Source organism: Danio rerio, chromosome 18, assembly GCF_052040795.2.
Source record: "Danio rerio strain M-AB ecotype USA chromosome 18, GRCz13ab, whole genome shotgun sequence".
Lineage (NCBI taxonomy): Eukaryota > Metazoa > Chordata > Actinopteri > Cypriniformes > Danionidae > Danio > Danio rerio.
In genome coordinates, this window is record NC_141038.1 from 29,463,181 (window position 1) to 29,480,454 (window position 17,274).

The 17,274-nt window shown below is 40.0% G+C and overlaps 1 protein-coding gene across 5 annotated transcripts in view; it reads right to left on the minus strand.

Moving 5' to 3' along the window:
- The window catches only part of drc9 (dynein regulatory complex subunit 9), a 54,922-nt gene that overhangs the window by 26,669 nt on the left and 10,979 nt on the right, over nucleotides 1-17,274 (minus strand). The window lies entirely within an intron of this gene.

The following is a 17,274-nucleotide window of genomic DNA, read 5'->3' on the forward strand; positions in this document are numbered from 1 at the left end:
GTTATATACATTCGGATTTCCTGCATATTTATTTTACTTTTCGATTTGTTTAGCTATATTGTATAGAAGATGCATACTGTTCATGGATCGCTGTAAATGTACAAGTTTACCGTGTTCAATGTGTTTTACTCTGTTTTATATGTATATATTTTGAACATATTGTGAACTATTTTGTAAAAATGCTCTTAGTTGAAGTTAGAAATGTTATGTGAAGTTGTGAAGTTATATGAAGAGGTTGACTGACGTGACTTGTACGCCAGCTTGTGGTGAAGACAGGAGAGACACGTTTTGGCTGTCTTCTAATTTAATCCATCCTGCCAATTCTGCATAAAATTAATGTCCCAAATTGTTTTGCTGCATTAGCTAACTGACACTGGACTGTTCCATCGTGCCACGGCATTGGACTCGTGCAGGCAAGGGGAGCGGCTCGTTACATTCACTCCGTGAGGATTTCTGCCAATTTGGATAGACGCATGTCATCACTCAATCGTCAAGGATTTTCGTAGGAACACATACACTGATTCACATTCATTGAACTACGTTTTACATTACATTCAGGACTTTGAAGTTTATATATATATATATATATATATATATATATATATATATATATATATATATATATATATATATATATATATATATTGGAATTGGGACGTTTAGACAGTTAAATCTGTATTTTCCTACTTCTGTATAGTTTTTTTTTTTTTTCAAAAAGGGCTGAATTGCTGTCAACATATTGCATTTTATTTATTTAATTTTGTTTGTTTTGAATACTTGAGTATGTTTTCATAAGGGCTGAAAAGCAGTTCAGATACAGACCAGAAAATTTGCAATACAGCAAACTCAAAAGTATTTTCTTGTGTATGGGTTTTTATTTTTATTTGAGCAGTTGGAGATTATAGTATGAATAATATGTCAAATTTGACCACACCATTCATAAATATATTGTGTCGTTAAGTTGAGATATCCCGAACCCGAGATTTCAAGTAAATTGTGTTGAAATTTCATATATACTTTAGAAAGCTCAGACCCAGTAGATAATTTTCCCCTTTTCAGTAAATCAATTTCATAGGTGGGTTACACATGCATGGCCAGAAAGGAGAAGTTGATGGGTTTGTGCCGAATCTGTACAGTAAGTTACCTAAAACTGTCAGTATGTTTGTGTGTTCTTTATAAGTTACTGAAAAACAGCTGCGGGTAAAGCATATTGATTGCAAGTGCTCAGTTTGAGATCACATCTGTGTTTTGTTCTGTTGCTGCAGGTGTGGCTTGCGAAGGTTATTTGTTCTTCTCAATATCTTTCTTTTTTTTAAAACTACCACAAAGAGGGATATATATATATATATATATATATATATATATATATATATATATATATATATATATATATATATATATATATATATATCAGAGGTCGCGTTCACCGAATATTTTCCGTCATTGACAGATTTTTTTCAGCAGTGATGGAAAAATGTAAGGGTGATCCTTCATTTTGACGGATTAAGCCTGGTTTATACTTCTGCGTCAAGTGACTGGCGGAACCCACAGCGCATGCAACGTGCGTAGCTGTGCATTTTTACTTCTGCGCGCTGTCTCTGTTGGTCTGCATTATACTTCCAAAACGCTAGTTGGCAGTGAGGTGTTTACATCAGCGACGGCCACGGCGAAGGCCTATCATCAATGTGTGATATTAATATCACCGTGTGATATTAATAATAATGGTGAAAAAAGAGGAAGTGATGCAGAGGACGATGAAGAACAAACAGACAAAAATACTATACAACCAAGCGGCAACAAGGAGGTCAGGTTTATTGTTTTTATATTGATGTTCTTGTGCACAACAAAATAATTTATTCATTTTTAGTATTATTTGTTTCTTGCAATCAATAAATGTTTATTATTATTTTTTTTGTCTTTTGTTTGATTATTTTCGTTATGGCATATGTATGCTGTTTGCATTTTATTCAAAGGTTTAACTCAGTGCCTACACTTTGTGTTTACATAATAGCCTGCGTTTGCTGTTATATCAACTCAAATGGTTGTAGAACCATGCAGGGCTTTACATTAACACCCGCCAACCCGCCAAATGTGGGTAGATTTCAGCTTTGGCGGGTTAGACAGCCGCTCCCACTAGCCACTTTGGCAGGTTGGAAATAATGTTTACATTGTAGTTTTCTTAAAGCAGTGTTCGACAATAACGATTGCCCAATATGCGTGCAAATGTGATCTTAGAATCAAGAAGCAGCACGACTGACAACAATAACTGTGTTCGCTCGAGCAAAAGCAGGTAAATACCTCATGAGAGGATGATTACTCGTGCGCACTGGTGATGTGATGCGCGCGATTGTTAAAAAGCTTGCGCGCTCCCGTTTACTTGCGAAAAACATCCGTCTGTAGAGGAAGCTCAACTGGTGCGATCGGTTCTCTTTGAAATAGACTTGACAAACAGCGATGCTTGTATAAGCAGCAAACATTTTGTAAGCAGCAGCAGTGACTGCTTTTGTTTTAATTATTCTCAGGCAGGCACGTGATCATCCTTTCATTATCACTCGTGATATGTTTTTACCTGCTTTCTTTTGCTTACAGTTATTTATGTAAATATAGTTTAATTATCATCCTTTACAATAACATTGTTTTAATATTAGATTAGCTCCCCATTTATGTAACTGATGATCTGGGACCTTTAGCAAGGACAGATTACTCTGCATATTTTAGATACATGACAATAGATCTTTTTAAATGTCAATTTAAAAAAAAAAAAAAAAAAGTTTTGTTCAATAAAAAATGCATGTATACAGATATATATTTGTTTGTTTTGACACATTTAAATTTGTGGCTAAGAAATAATTATATCTTTTTGGTGTGGTCAAAGATAAATTTGATAAATCCTTAATTTTGAGCCCTAAAAAAAAGTCATGTGAAATAAAAACCAATTGCATTGGGACACAACCCATTTGCTCATGCACATTGAGCAAGCTCATACACAACACACACAAATAGTGAAATGAATGAGGAGGCATGTGGACAACGCAATATCTAAATCAAGTCATTTTAGCATGTCAAAGTCACATTTATTAATATAAAATATATTTTCCAAGGAAAAAAAAATGTGGCTAGTGAAAATGGCAAGTGGCTAATAATGTTGGAAATCTACTAGCCACAGTGGCTGGTGATCAAAAAAGTTAATGTTAAGCCCTGGTACCATGTATCAAGTACCAATGTAATACCAAAAGGTTTTATATGAAGGTATATGAAGACTGAGTTGCGCCAGCTCCGAGCCGCAGTGCACATTACTCACGGGCTGCATCTGGCTTGGATGTGGCAGCGTCGGCTCGCATAATGGCTGCCGAATCTGGCCCGATTGGCCCGAGTATGGCAGCCGGAGTCGGGCCGAGGGGTAAGTCTCCGTTAGGGTAGAATCTAGCCGGAACTGGCCCGAGTGTATTTTGCTATCTGGGGTGCATTGTGAGCACTACCGAACGCAGAGGGGTGCAGCAGCACCCCTGGTGCTGAAGGAGTGCATGCTGTAGTATTTTTTCCTGGTGAAACGTCTCCCTTGATGCGTTTGATTACGCACAGGCAAGCACACAGTTCAGGTCGACGCAGGAGGAAGATATGAGTTAAGGCAGATAGGAGTTTTTGTTCATTTGTCAAATAAATAAATGAATAATTTAGCCTATATGCTCGTCGTGCAAGTTCATTATCAAAATATGAATGAAAAAAGCGATCAGATAAGTCTGCAAATAAATAACGATCAATAATAGGTTATGACGGAAATTTTACAACCCTCTCCATCAAAATGACAGACAATAAGAAAGTCTAACATGACCTCTCAGATATATATATATATATATATATATATATATATATATATATATATATATATATATATATATATATATATATATACCAGGGCTTAACATTAACACCCGCCAAATGGCAAGTTAGACAGACACCTTCACTAGCCACTTGGCCGCTGGTTGGAAATCATTTTTAAATTGTGGTTTTCTTAAAAGCAGGGTTTGACAATAAGCAAGGGCCAATATTTGTGCAAATGTGATATTAGAATCGAGAAGCAGCACAACTGACAAAAATAACTGTATTTGCATGAGCAAAAGAATGGTGAATACAGAAAAAGAGCATGATCACTCGCGCTATTAGCTGATGCGATGTGCGCAGCTGTTAAAAAGCGCGCAAGCTCTCCCGTTTACTTGCACAAAGCAACCGTGCCTAGAGGAAGCACAATGGGTGCGATTGGTTCCCTTTGAAATAGACTGGACAAAGATTATTTTAAAAATACACATATTCTTTTGTAATCAGCAGTCACTGCTTTCATTTTTATTATTCTTATAGAAGAGATTATTAACAGGCCTAACATTAACCATTTGCACGCAATGTTTCATCTGCTATCTTTGGCTCACAGTTATTTTTGTTATTATGGTTTAATTATCATTATTTACAATAACATTGCTTTAATGGGGGATTACTCCCCGTTTATGTGTAGTTAACTGGTGATCTGGGACAGATTACTGTGCATATTTTAGATGCATGACAATAATTATTTTTTAAATGTAATGTTTTTTAAAGAAAAGTTTTGTTGAATTAAAATGTGCACCTATAAAGCTTTATTTTCCTTGTTTTTACACATTAAAAATTGTGGCTAATTTAACTTATTTGGTGTGGTCAGAGATATATTTGGTAAATCCTTAATTTTGAGCCCTGATAAGTCATAAAATAAAAATTGATTGCACTGTGACAAAACACATTTGCTCATACACACTGAGCAAGCTAATACACAATAAGATAAATGAATGATAAAGCATGTTGACATAAGCAAAATATATTTTCCCAACAAGAAAAGTGTGGCTAGTGAAAATGGCTAGTAATGTTAAAAATCTACTAGCCACAGTGGCTGGTGATCAAAAAGGTTAATGTCAAGCCCTGTCTATATATATATATATATATATATATATATATATATATATATATATATATATTTTTTTTTTTTTCTTTTTTTTTTTCTTTTTCATTCACTTTTACCTTAGTCAAATGTTACTAATGCACATTTTTTTTACAAATATTTTGAAAAAATATAACTTTAGCGTTTAAATCAGCCCCAGAAGTAATCTGCATGTGTGTTACTCTCGACCGCATGCTGAGAGAAACCAAAAGTACCCAAACATTTAGTGCAGTACTTTAGACGTCCAGTGGATTAGATTAGATTAGATTAGATTAAACTTTTTTGTCATTACACATGTACAAGTACAATGCAACGAAGTGCAGTTTAGGTCTAACCAGCAGGGCAATAGCAACAAGTGCAGGATACAGGTATAAGTTACAAAGTGCAATTATAGAAAACCTATGGTGATATTTACAGATGGATGTACTATCAACATTATATACAGGTTGTATTAGCTATGAACAGAGATTTACAACAAATTAAAATATGTAATGGTTGCAATTAATAATCAGAAGTGTGCAGATAGATAAACATAATTACAATATATATGTACAGTGGGTGTGTACATAACTACAAATGTCCATGTGCAGTGGGTATATATAGTTTAAATAAGTTAATCAGTGCAATGAATATGTGCAAATTTTAAAGGTGCAAATGTTAAACAGTGCAGTGATTGTAAGGAGTATAAGTTAGAGGAGAGTGGGGGTGTATTGGAGGGCAAAAGAGTCAGTGAGGGGCAAAGTTCAAAACGGAGACAGCTCTGGGGAAAAAGCTGTTCCTCAGTCTGCTGGTTTTTGTCCGGGGATGCCTGAAGCGCCTGCCGGAAGGCAGGAGTGAAAACAGTCTGTGAGCAGGGTGAGAGGTGTCCTTAAGAATACTGCATGCTCGGCGCTGACCGTGTTTCTTCTGGATGTCCTCTATGGCTGACAGTGTGGTCCCTGTGATGCGTTGGGCAGTTTTCACCACCCGCTGCAGTGCCTTACTCTCAGCAACAGAGCAGCATCCATACCAGACTGTGACGCAGTTGGTCAGGATGCTTTCTATTGTGTAACCGTATAAGTTTACCAAGACGGCTGATAAAAGTTGGTTCTTCTCCTTAAGAAAAATAGACGCTGGTGAGCCTTCTTGACCAGGCTGGAGGTGTTGGTGGTCCAGGAAAGGTCCTATGAGATGTGGGTCCCCAGGAACTTGAAAGATGAGACAGGCTCAATGGCCTTACTATTGATACCATTGATGTGGATGGGATCATGTGAGTCTGTTTGTCCCTTTCTGAAGTCCACAATGAGCTCCTTGGTCTTGTTGGTGTTAAGGAGCAGATTTTTGTCAGTGCACCAAGTGGCCAGATACTATATCGCCTCCCTGTAGGCAGTCTCATTAATAATGCTTATTAGACCAATTACTGGGGTGTCATCTGCAAATTTGATGAAGGTGTTGGATCTGTTCACAGGCCTACAGTCGATGGTAAAAAGGGAGGAGAGGAAGGGGCTCAGCACACAGCCCTGTGGTACACCAGTGTTGAGTGTGACGATGGTGGAACGGATGTGGCCTGATCTAACATTCTGCGGTCTGTTAGTCTAAAAGTCCATAACCCAGTTGCAGAGAGACATGCGGATATCCAGGTCTCTAAGTTTTATCATTAACTTGAAGGGTATGACAGTGTTGATTGCTGAGCTGAAGTCAACAAACAGCATTCATGCATTAGTGTTTTTATTGTCCAGGTGTGTGAGTACAGAGTGCAGTGCTATGGACACAGCATCTTCTGTGCTCCTGTTGCCACCGTAGGCAATCTGATGTGGGTCCAGTGTGGATGGCAGAGAGTCTTTTAGATGTGCCAGAACCAATCGCTCGAAGCACTTCATGATGATGGGTGTGAGTGCTACAGGGCGGTAGTCATTCTGACATGTTGGGCTAGAGTGTTTCAGAACTGGCACAATAGAGGTGGTTTTAAAGCATGTTGGCACATCTGCCAGGTTAAGCAACAGGTTGAAAATGTCTGTGAATACCCCAGCCAGCTGTTCTGCACATGCTTTGAGGACGCGCTCAGGAATACCAACTGGTCCAGCAGCCTTACGCACATTGATCAGACTCAGTGCGGTGTAGACTTCTGAGGAGGTGAGTGGTCGGTTGAGGAAGTGATCCTGGGGTAGGGTCCTTTATTGTCTCTTTCAAAGCGGATATAAAAGACATTTAGCTTGTTCAGGAAGGAGACATCTGTGGGTGTGGACTGGCTGGGTTTGTAGTTGGTGATGGCCTGGATGCCCTGCCACATGCGCAGAGAATCAGAGTTGGAAAAGTGCTCCTCTAGCTTTAGCTTGTAACAGTGCTTGGCCTTTTTGATGCCCCTCTTCAGATTAGTCCTGGAAGTGCTGTAAGCCTGTGCATCCCCTGATCTGAAGGCAGTGTTGCATGGCGCACCTCCTTGTTCATCCATGGCTTCTGATTCGGGTATGTGGTGATCTGTTTCTGGGTTGTAACACTGTCTATGGTGGTGTTGATGTATTCCAGAACAGAGGAAGTGTAACAGTCAATTTCTGTGTGAGAGCCACAGGTGTCCTCGGAAGCAAACATACTCCAGTTTATGTGTTGAAACCTGTCCTGTAGTGTGGAGTCTACCCCAGCTGGCCACACTTTGATGGTCCTCACTGATGGCTTCACACGGTTGATGAGGGGTGAGTACTTGGGGGTGAAGAACAAAGAAAGGTGATCTAATTGTCCCAAGTGTGTATGTGTGGGGTGGGGGGGAGGGTGTAAGCCATGTTTGTGTAAGTGTGTGTAAGGTTTTGTTTCCCGTTGTGTGGCAGAAAATGTTTTAATGTAATTTGGGGAGCACTGTCTTTAAGTTTGAGTGATTAAAATCCCCCGCAATAATAAAAGCAGCCTCTGGGTGAGCAGTCTGTTGATTGCTGATGGCTGCATGAAGTTCATTCATAGCAAGCTTGGCATCAGCATCAGGAGGAATCTAAGCAGCAGTTACAATGGTGGATGTGATCTCCCTTGGTAGACGAAACAGTCTACATTTGACCATTAGAAATTCCAGGTTAGAAGAGCAATGTCTCCCAACGATGAGAGTTTGTGCACCAAGCTTAGTTAATATAAATGCATAATCCTCTGCCTCTGGTCTTACTGGAGTCATCCGCGGTTCTGTCTGCTTGAAATGTGTGGTGCTCAGTTAAAGATACAGCATTGTCTGGTATCCCGCTGTTTAGCCATGTTTCTGTGAAAATCATGACATTGCAGTTCCATAATCTTTTGCTGTGGTTGATGCGCAGTCGAATCTCATATATTTTGTTCACCAGTGACCGTACATTGGCGAGAAAGATGCTGGGTAAAGAGAGCCGGTGTGGTGTTAGCTTTAGTTTACCCTGCCGCAGCTCCCCCGCCTTTGTTTACGGTCTTGACGCCGCCTTCGAGCTGAAGGATTCGGATTTCTGCTTTACAATCCATCTCATCATGGACCAACGTTTATCCTTTTCATCATCCTGTTTCTCAGTATTTAACTGTGAATTGATTTTAACTAAGTTGACACAGCTTACTGCAAGAATGTTCAGTGTCCTTGTTTCTCTTTTTTTGCCTGTCTATTTTAACTTTGTTTTCAGGAAACACACAAAACCAGGTCATAGGTTATGGAGACCTCTCTCTCACTCCCTCTGTCCCTCTGAACGGAGTACGGATGCAGAGGAGAAGAAAATCACCTGTTCTTGTTGTCCTAATATTATCTACAATAATTTAACTGTTTAATTGATCTGTTTTAATTGTAAATCTTATTAAAGTAATTCCTTTTGTATGGAGATAGACACTGTTTGTAGTAAGGATATTGTAGCAGACTGTTGATGGAACTAGTCATTGAGCTAGTCTTGAATTGATTTAGTCTTGAACTAGTTTGACAACACAGCTGAACGTACAAGAAACATCCTTGAGTTTTTAACACAGATGGTCTCTTGCGTCTATTGTTTCCCTAGTTTAGCTTTTCACATGTTGGAGATCAACTCCTAATAACTTAGGGTTGACCTAACCCAGAGGAACCATGTTGCCATCCATATCTGGAGTTAGACACAATTCATTCTTGACGCACGCATTAAGGCCATCCATATCTGGAGCTAGATACAATACTTCATTGACGCACGCATTTAGAATTATCTAATGAGACCAATGAGAACTGTTTTACCTGGATCCCACCTTCTCTGGACTTGTTTAAAGAGTATAATAGCTGTATTGTTGTACTGTAAGTTAGAGCGGCCTAAGAACCAATTTTGAGTGTTGAAGCTGGCTTCTGCTGATGAAAATGCAAACTATCTTTAGTATATTTGATTTATTTATTTAAATCTCTGACTCTGGCTCTTCTTCATCTATCTGACTGGTCATTCTTTGGGTTAAACTGTATACCATCCCTACAGAGCACATCCACCCAGCCGAGCAGGCCGCTCAACCTCAGCTCATTCTCAGGGATGAGTCGAAGATTGGTAATAAAACTGTCCGGAATGCACAAACCAATAGTCAATATCTCCTGTCAGGTGTACGATGTAAAGGCACTACTGATCTGCACGAACAGACCCGAAATGAGCAGGAATAATACTGCAAAACTGCTAAAACTGGAGAGACGCTTAGCCTCGCAATGTGTGCGCCACCATCTTGCCTCGAGTAGGATGGGGGGTCAATACCACAAGTAGCTATATGCGACTGTACAACAATGATAATGATTCAAAAATATATGTTTTGGAGGGTCGAATCTCATTACTTTTTTGACATCAGCTGCGGGCCGGAGGGGGAAGGAAGGGGGGTAGCAAATGGCCTGTGGGCCGGCAGTTTGAGACCTCTGCTATCGCTCATTACAATAATAAGGACAAAAATTTTAGACCATGAGTAGGGCACACAGACTATTTTTATTATCCTTAAAACAGCAAAAGTGTATTTGGACATGCCCTAAGTGTACCTGCACATTGTGCTTTAAACCAGAGGTTCTCAAACTCAGTCCTGGAGGTCCAGTGTTCTGCAGATTTTAGCTCCAACTTGCCTCAACACTGCTGCAACGATGTTTCTAGAATTCCTTATAAGAGCTTAATTAGCTAGCCCAGGTTTGTCTGATTGGGGTTGGATCTAAAATCTGCTGGACACCGGACCCCCAGGACCGGGATTGAGAACCTCTGCTTTAGACCATGTACTTAAATCAGGGTTTTTTCTGCATAGAGAATAACAAGGCTGCCCACTACGATCACTCTTTTGGATTTACCTTATGCTTCCTTTGCTTATGTATTTATAGTTTCAGCACGATGTTTTCACACCTCTAGTTTGGAAAAAGTCAGTTAAGTGGGTGTGTCTAGCTCTGTTTGGGTGGGAGTGTCGGGGGAGGAAAAATGGGCAGGGTTTGAACAAAAATGGGAGTTGCCATTTGGGCAAGCGCTTCAGACCGAGGAAAAACAAACACACACGCAGGGGAGACAGTGTGTTTAATGATGGTAGAATGTTTGATACTGCACGTCGTATAAGAGAAAAAAGCCTCTGCATTTCTCTGTAACTAAGATGCACTCAGTAGGTCAGAAAGCCGTGTGTTTGTAAACTATCCTGTAGTATCAGGTTAACTACTGAGGTAGGAACCTTGTGTAGGTGTTTGTTGAAGGGGGGAGCATTAAAGCCGTGGGTTCAATAGACATACTGTGTGGACCTTCTGTTGTGCCTCCTAGAAAGGTTATAGTGTACATATTAACCACGTAACATGGTTTCAGAAGCAAAAATGTAATTGTGGCGAGGGGGCGTGGCCGAGAGCCGTGGGAACGGAATGAGGCCACCGCGTAAGTGGATACACCTGCAGTGCGCACCTGCTTCGGATCCCACGGAAGGAGCTCTGGACGATAAAAAGGAGGAACGATGGCAGAGGAAGCCGAGAGAGGACCGGGCCCGGGCATATTATTTTACTTTTGCTTTCAGTTTGATTCCGTTTGTTTTGGTTTAGGCTTTGTCACGGTTATTAATAAATATTTTAAAACTGCGTCGGTTCTCCGCCTCCTTCTTCCCGGTGACCAAAAGGCCGTAAACTTCATTACAGTAATATTAACGGACGTCGAACAAATAAGAGACAACACAGGACGCAGACTATTTGTTTCTCTCTGCCGATTACTGAAAGCTCAGGGCAAATGCTAAAGCTAGCGAGCTCACAGACTGCAAAATGAATCAGTTTCAAGTTTCTCCACCAGAGAAGTTCACATTTAAAGCAGAAGACTGGACTAAATGGATTAAACGCTTCAACAGATTCCGCATCGAATCTGGATTGAAGATGCAAGCGGACGAAAATCAAATGAATGCACTGATTTATACAATGAGGGAGGAGGCGGAGGACATAGTGGTTTTCCTGCACCTCAGCCCAGTGGAAGCGAGTGAGTATGACACAGTTAAGAAAAAGTTGGATGCTCACTTTGTAACGCGCAGAAATGTGATCTTCGAGAGGGCAAAGTTTAACCAGAGGCAGCAAGAGACGAGCGAGTCGGCAGACAGCTTTCACACAGCGCTGCACTGCCTAGCGGAGCACTGCGGATACGGGGCTTTGCATGACGAAATGGTGAGAGACAGACTTGTGGTGGGTTTGAGAGATAAACGCTTGTCAGAACAGCTACAACTCAATCTTGAACTGACTTTAGAGAAAGCAATTACCAGAGCTAGACAAAGCGAGCAGGTGAAGAAGCAACAAGGAATGCTAAAAATTAACTTTAAAGCTGATATCTCTAACACGCTTGACACCGTGCACACGCGACAGCGAAATGGGGCACGCGCTAAACAACCCAAGCCACAATACAAACAAACAGAAAAAAAACAACAGAAGGAAAGACAGGCACAATGCAGCAGATTTGGTGACTCAAGATGACATAGCCAACATCAATGTCCAGCCAAAGATGTAATATGCAATAACTGCAGAAAAAAAGGACATTACGCCAGGGTGTGTAAAACTAAAAGAGTGTGTGAAATGCATGTAGCTACAGTGATTGAGGACACTGGTGAGGAAGTTGCATTTTTGGGTTTACTGTCAGCAGATGCTAATGACAGCCCATGGATGACAGACATACATGTGGAGAATCTTAATGCACGCTTTAAAATTGACACTGGCGCAGACGTCACCGCTATATCAGAAATGCTGTATAACCAGGGCCAGTTCAGCAGGCTGGAGAGGTCAACAAGGGTTCTGCTGGGACCAGGAGGGTCTCATCTGAATGTGAAGGGCAAGTTCACCGGCACTCTTAGAAAAAAAACAGTAAAAGTACTAAGGAGGAAATTTACGTTGTGGAGGGTAATGTAAGATGCAATGTAAATGAGGGTAATGTAAATAACATTAGCCTGGACTCTAAAGAGACAGTAAAAAGAGAGTTTCCTAAGCTTTTAAGCGGACTAGGCAAAATGGAGGGCGAGTATAAAAAAGTACTGAAACAAGGGGCACAGCCTTTCTCCGTCTCAACTCCCAGGCGCATCTCCCTCCCACTCCTGCCAAAGGTCAGAGAGAAGCTGGACCATATGGAACAGCAGGGGGTTATCTCAAAGGTGGAGGGGCCCACTGAATGGTGTGCGCCTATGGTGGTGGTGCCAAAATGCACAGGCAAGGTGAGAATATGCACCGATCTCACACAGCTGAACAAATCAGTTATGAGAGAGAAGCAAGCACCCCCTCCCCTCAGTCGAACATACTTTAGGACAGCTCGCTAGGGCCAAACTGTCCTCAAAGCTAGACGCCAACGCAGGATTTTGGCATTACTAGGGATTCCACTGTCCAAGGAGTCAACTCTGCTAACTACTTTCATAATCCCGTTCGGGCCGTATTGTTACAATCGCCTGTGCTTTGGGATCTCGTCAGCACCAGAATACTTCCAGAAGCGCATGTCACGCATCTTAGAGGGCCTTGTGGGTGTTCTGTGTCAGATGGATGATGTGCTCATCTGGGGAGCCACACAGATGGAGCATGATGAGAGGCTGTGGAGAGTACTGGCACGACTGCAGGAGGCAGGAGTGACAATCAATGATAAGTGTGAGTTTTCTAAGAGCAGGATAAAGTTCCTGGGGCAGGTTATAGAGGCATCAGGCGTCAGCGCTGATCATGACAAAGTGAGCGCTGTGCCATGCCAGCGCCCAGTAACATAAGTGAGGTAAGGCGCTTTCTGGGAATGACAAACCACCTGGGGAAATTCCTTCCCCACTTAGCTGAGAGAACGCGACTGCTCAGAGACCTACTGAGGAAGTCCAGTATGTGGGCCTGGGGGCCGCAACAATAGCAGGCATTCGATAATATCAAAGATGAACTGACGACACCCCCAGGGCTTGCGTTGTACGACCCTAATGCTGAAACACTCGTCTCCGCAGACTCTTCCTCATATAAGATGGGTGCCGTTCTTCTCCAGCGGCAAACAGACACAGAGTGGAAACCTGTAACAAATGCCTCGAGAGCCCTCAGCAGCACTGAGCAGCGTTACGCCCAGATCGAGAAAGAGGCGCTAGCATCAACATGGGCCTGTGAGAGGTTCGCAGAGTTCCTTGTTGGGAAGAGTTTCCACATTGAAACGGACCACAAGCCCCTGATTCCTCTACTAGGCTCAAAGAGCTTAGATGAACTTCCTCCATGACTAATGCGACTAATGCAGTTTGCCTACACCATATAGCATGTGACTGGCAAGGACATCGCAACTGCGAATGTGCTGTCCCGAGCTCCTGTCAGTCATACTGCAGAAGGATTGCAGGAGGAGGAAATCGACCTCTATGTTGACTCTGTGGTAGCGAGCCTCCCAGCTACAGAAAATAGGCTAAGAGAAATTCAGAGACACCAGGACGATGACCCTACATGAGTAAGACTTGGTTCAAACCAATGAGTTTGAACCAAATCAATACACAATACACTCTATTGTGTATGCGGTGCAACTTCATTAATATGCATGATATCTTCGAAGACTATTTTTACCTGATAAAGTGTTCAAATGGCAAAGAGACGAGCCACGTTGTGTTGCCAAAACAAGTGAAAGAAGAACTGTATGGAGATCTGGGTCGTCAGTGTTGCATTTATAAATGTGCTGCAACGAAGGTTTTTTTTTTTGTGTCCATGTCTTTTAAATAAATTCAAGTAGGTTACAGTTTCAAAATAAATAAGCAAATTACTTGCATTTATTCTCTATTTTGAGGACCACTAAGTAACTTAGAAATCATTTTGACTAAGGTCTGTTTTTAAACACTGAATGAGTACTGCTGACCATACGAACTATAACTTTGCCATCTAAATGAACAAAGAAAGGGTACTGATTGCACACTCTTACAGAATCTGTAGACAGGGCAAAAGTCAAAGTATCTCACATTTTAAAAAGAGCTACTAATATTTGCATACAGCAATTATCAAGAGTTCTTCTCTGTGATCCAATTTCCTGTCGAACTGTCTTGTGCACAATATTAACAAAATGGCTCAATAAATGGTGGTTACACCATCTTGACATTTCAGAAATTTGAGGTGACAGACAAAATTCCCCAAATGAATTATAATATTTAAAACAATTGTGCTATATTTACTTTTATTTACTATTAAATATGTCTAATGTAAAATTATGCCAAACTACCTGATACGATGTTTCATTGAGGCTTTCATATTTTTTAAACAAGGTAAACTATTTGGTACCATTTTTTTTTTGGTTACACCACATTGACATTCTTGCAATAATCCCCTAAAAATTATCTTAAAATGGATTAATACCAAAAAATTAGACTTGGTCCTCAAAATAGAGAATAAATGCAAGTAATTTGCTTATTTATTTTGAAACTGTAACCTACTTGAATTTATTTAAAAGACATGGACACAAAAAAATGATCGTCACGTCATTGACCCATATATATATATATATATATATATATATATATATATATATATATATATATATATATATATATATATGTGAGTGTATGTATGTATGTATGTATGTATGCATATATATATATCAAACATCTTTAATACATATTAAATGTATTTTTTTGTTTTTCCTGTTTATTAAAATTTTATTTGATATTTTCCCTCAACATATTAATTTGGGTGTACTAATTTTTGGACTGTGATCTTCTGTTTATTTATTTTTTGTTAGATTAGTTCAAAATTTAGCTTTTTGCACATAGATATTATTGTAAAGCATCCTGTAGAAAATATTAATTTAAAAGAGATGTCTGTGATGGGTGTACTGAGCTATATTTGTCAAAGGGAATGCAACAATTTGCAGCGGATTCAAGAGCAAATTAAAAACCCTGTCGCTTGTGCATGCACAGCTATTTGTACCCATTGTTTTAAATTTAATGTGGTGACGTTAAGCACATTTTGAATGTTACAGAGAGTCTGCAAGGCTTTAACTTCTTTCTTGCAAGCTACAATTGGCAGTAGGCTAAGCACGCATTCTCTCTTTCTCTTTCGCACGCATGTGCAAGAACAATTTCAATGTTTTGTGACAAATACTATTAATTTAACCTTAATAATGGCCTATATTTTAAAGGATGCAATGTCCTGTCAGCCTTCTCTCTTGCTTTGTTGCAAGCCATACTGTAATTTTTGATTATTATGTTTAAATTATTATATGTTTGAACTCTAAAAACCAACGTGGCTCACTCGCTGTGAACAGCTGTGTCATTTTAGAGCTCCATTTAGTTCTTATTGCAATGATAGCACACAACATAATCGATGCATACGCTCGACCTTCAGGGTTTTACGACAATAATGTGCATGAGCAGTTATCTAGATTATTCAAACTGAACTCTTAGTTAGATAAAATGATCTTCAGCGAAGGGTCACGAAACACTAAATCATTTTTTGAGCTGTTGACAGTCATATTGTGTCCCATGCTGCTAAAAACCCTATTAGGACACATATATTACACAAAAAAAGTAAAAATTGGTTGTTTTTGCTTTACTTCAAGCAAATTTGTTCTTCCGGTTTTAAACAAATTTTTGAAGCTACCTCACGGTGATTAGATACTTGTGTGTATTCCAGCATGGAGAGTGGACGTCTGTACCTGGGAGTACATTGTGACGTCTCTGAGCATTAATTCATGAGTAAGACTTGGTTCAAACCAATGAGTTTGAACCAAATCAATACACAATAGACTCTATTGTGTATGCGGTGCAACTTCATTAATATGCATGATATCTTCGAAGACTATTTTTACCTGATTAAGTGTTCAAATGGCAAAAAACGAGCCACGTTGTGTTGCCAAAACAAGTGAAAGAAGAACTGTATGGCGATCCGGGTCGTCAGTGTTGCATTTATAAATGTGCTGCAATGAAGGTTTTGTTTTTATTTCCCCACTATGAAAGCGCAGCTGGACTCACTTGTGGATTACAGTGCACGCGACAGAAATACGTTTGTATGGAACATTTTTTACCCTAGAGCTTTTCACATGTGGAAATAGTGAAATCCGGATTTGCCGCTCGTCTCCTCTTGATAAAAACACGGCTCCAGTTGGTGTTGACTGTCCTGTCTCTATAGATTTGCTAAGTGTGTGTGATCAGTACCCTTTGTTTCTTTATTCAGATGGCACAGTTAGTTCGTATTGTCAGCAGTACTCTTTCAGTTTTTAAAGACATACCTTGGTCAAATGATTTCTAGGTAACTAAGTTTACAGTACATTAATTTCACTACAATATTATGGACTGAAATATCTGTATATGTTGCTCTCCAAGTGTAAAGATGTAAGCACCGCAATAAAACTATTACCTGCTTGTTGAATTTTCACCACATTTTGTTACAGGATAGTTTATACAAACACGGCTTTCTGACGCTACCTACTCAGTGCATCTAAGTTACAGAGAAATTAGTAGTTTTTTGTTTCTTATACGATATGAGGTAACAAACACTGTCACGACACTAGACGAAAACGATCCAATTGCAAGTATTTATTGAAAAAAAAAGGAAAAATGTATCAAAGGATACCACTGGATGAACTGAAGACAAGAATGTTCAAAACCAAAGAGAGCCACAGGTCACAATGAAGACATCAAACGGAACGAAGGATTCTGGGGAAACAACAGACAGGAACAAAGACAAACAACGGACTGATAACCAGAACATACCACAGGAGGAAAAATATAGCCAGCCAAATAAGGATCAGCTGGAGGATGATTAAGTCAGCTGATGACATCAGCTGATCCTATAACACTTTGTCAACACAAAAGGTAAACAAACACACACCCTCACAAATGACAACGCATAAGGCATGATACATAACATACAGGAGAAACACACAGATCCATAAACCATGACAGTCACTGTCTTTCTCCTCTGCGTTTGTGTGTTTATTTTGCCTCTATGAAAATCAGCGCATGCC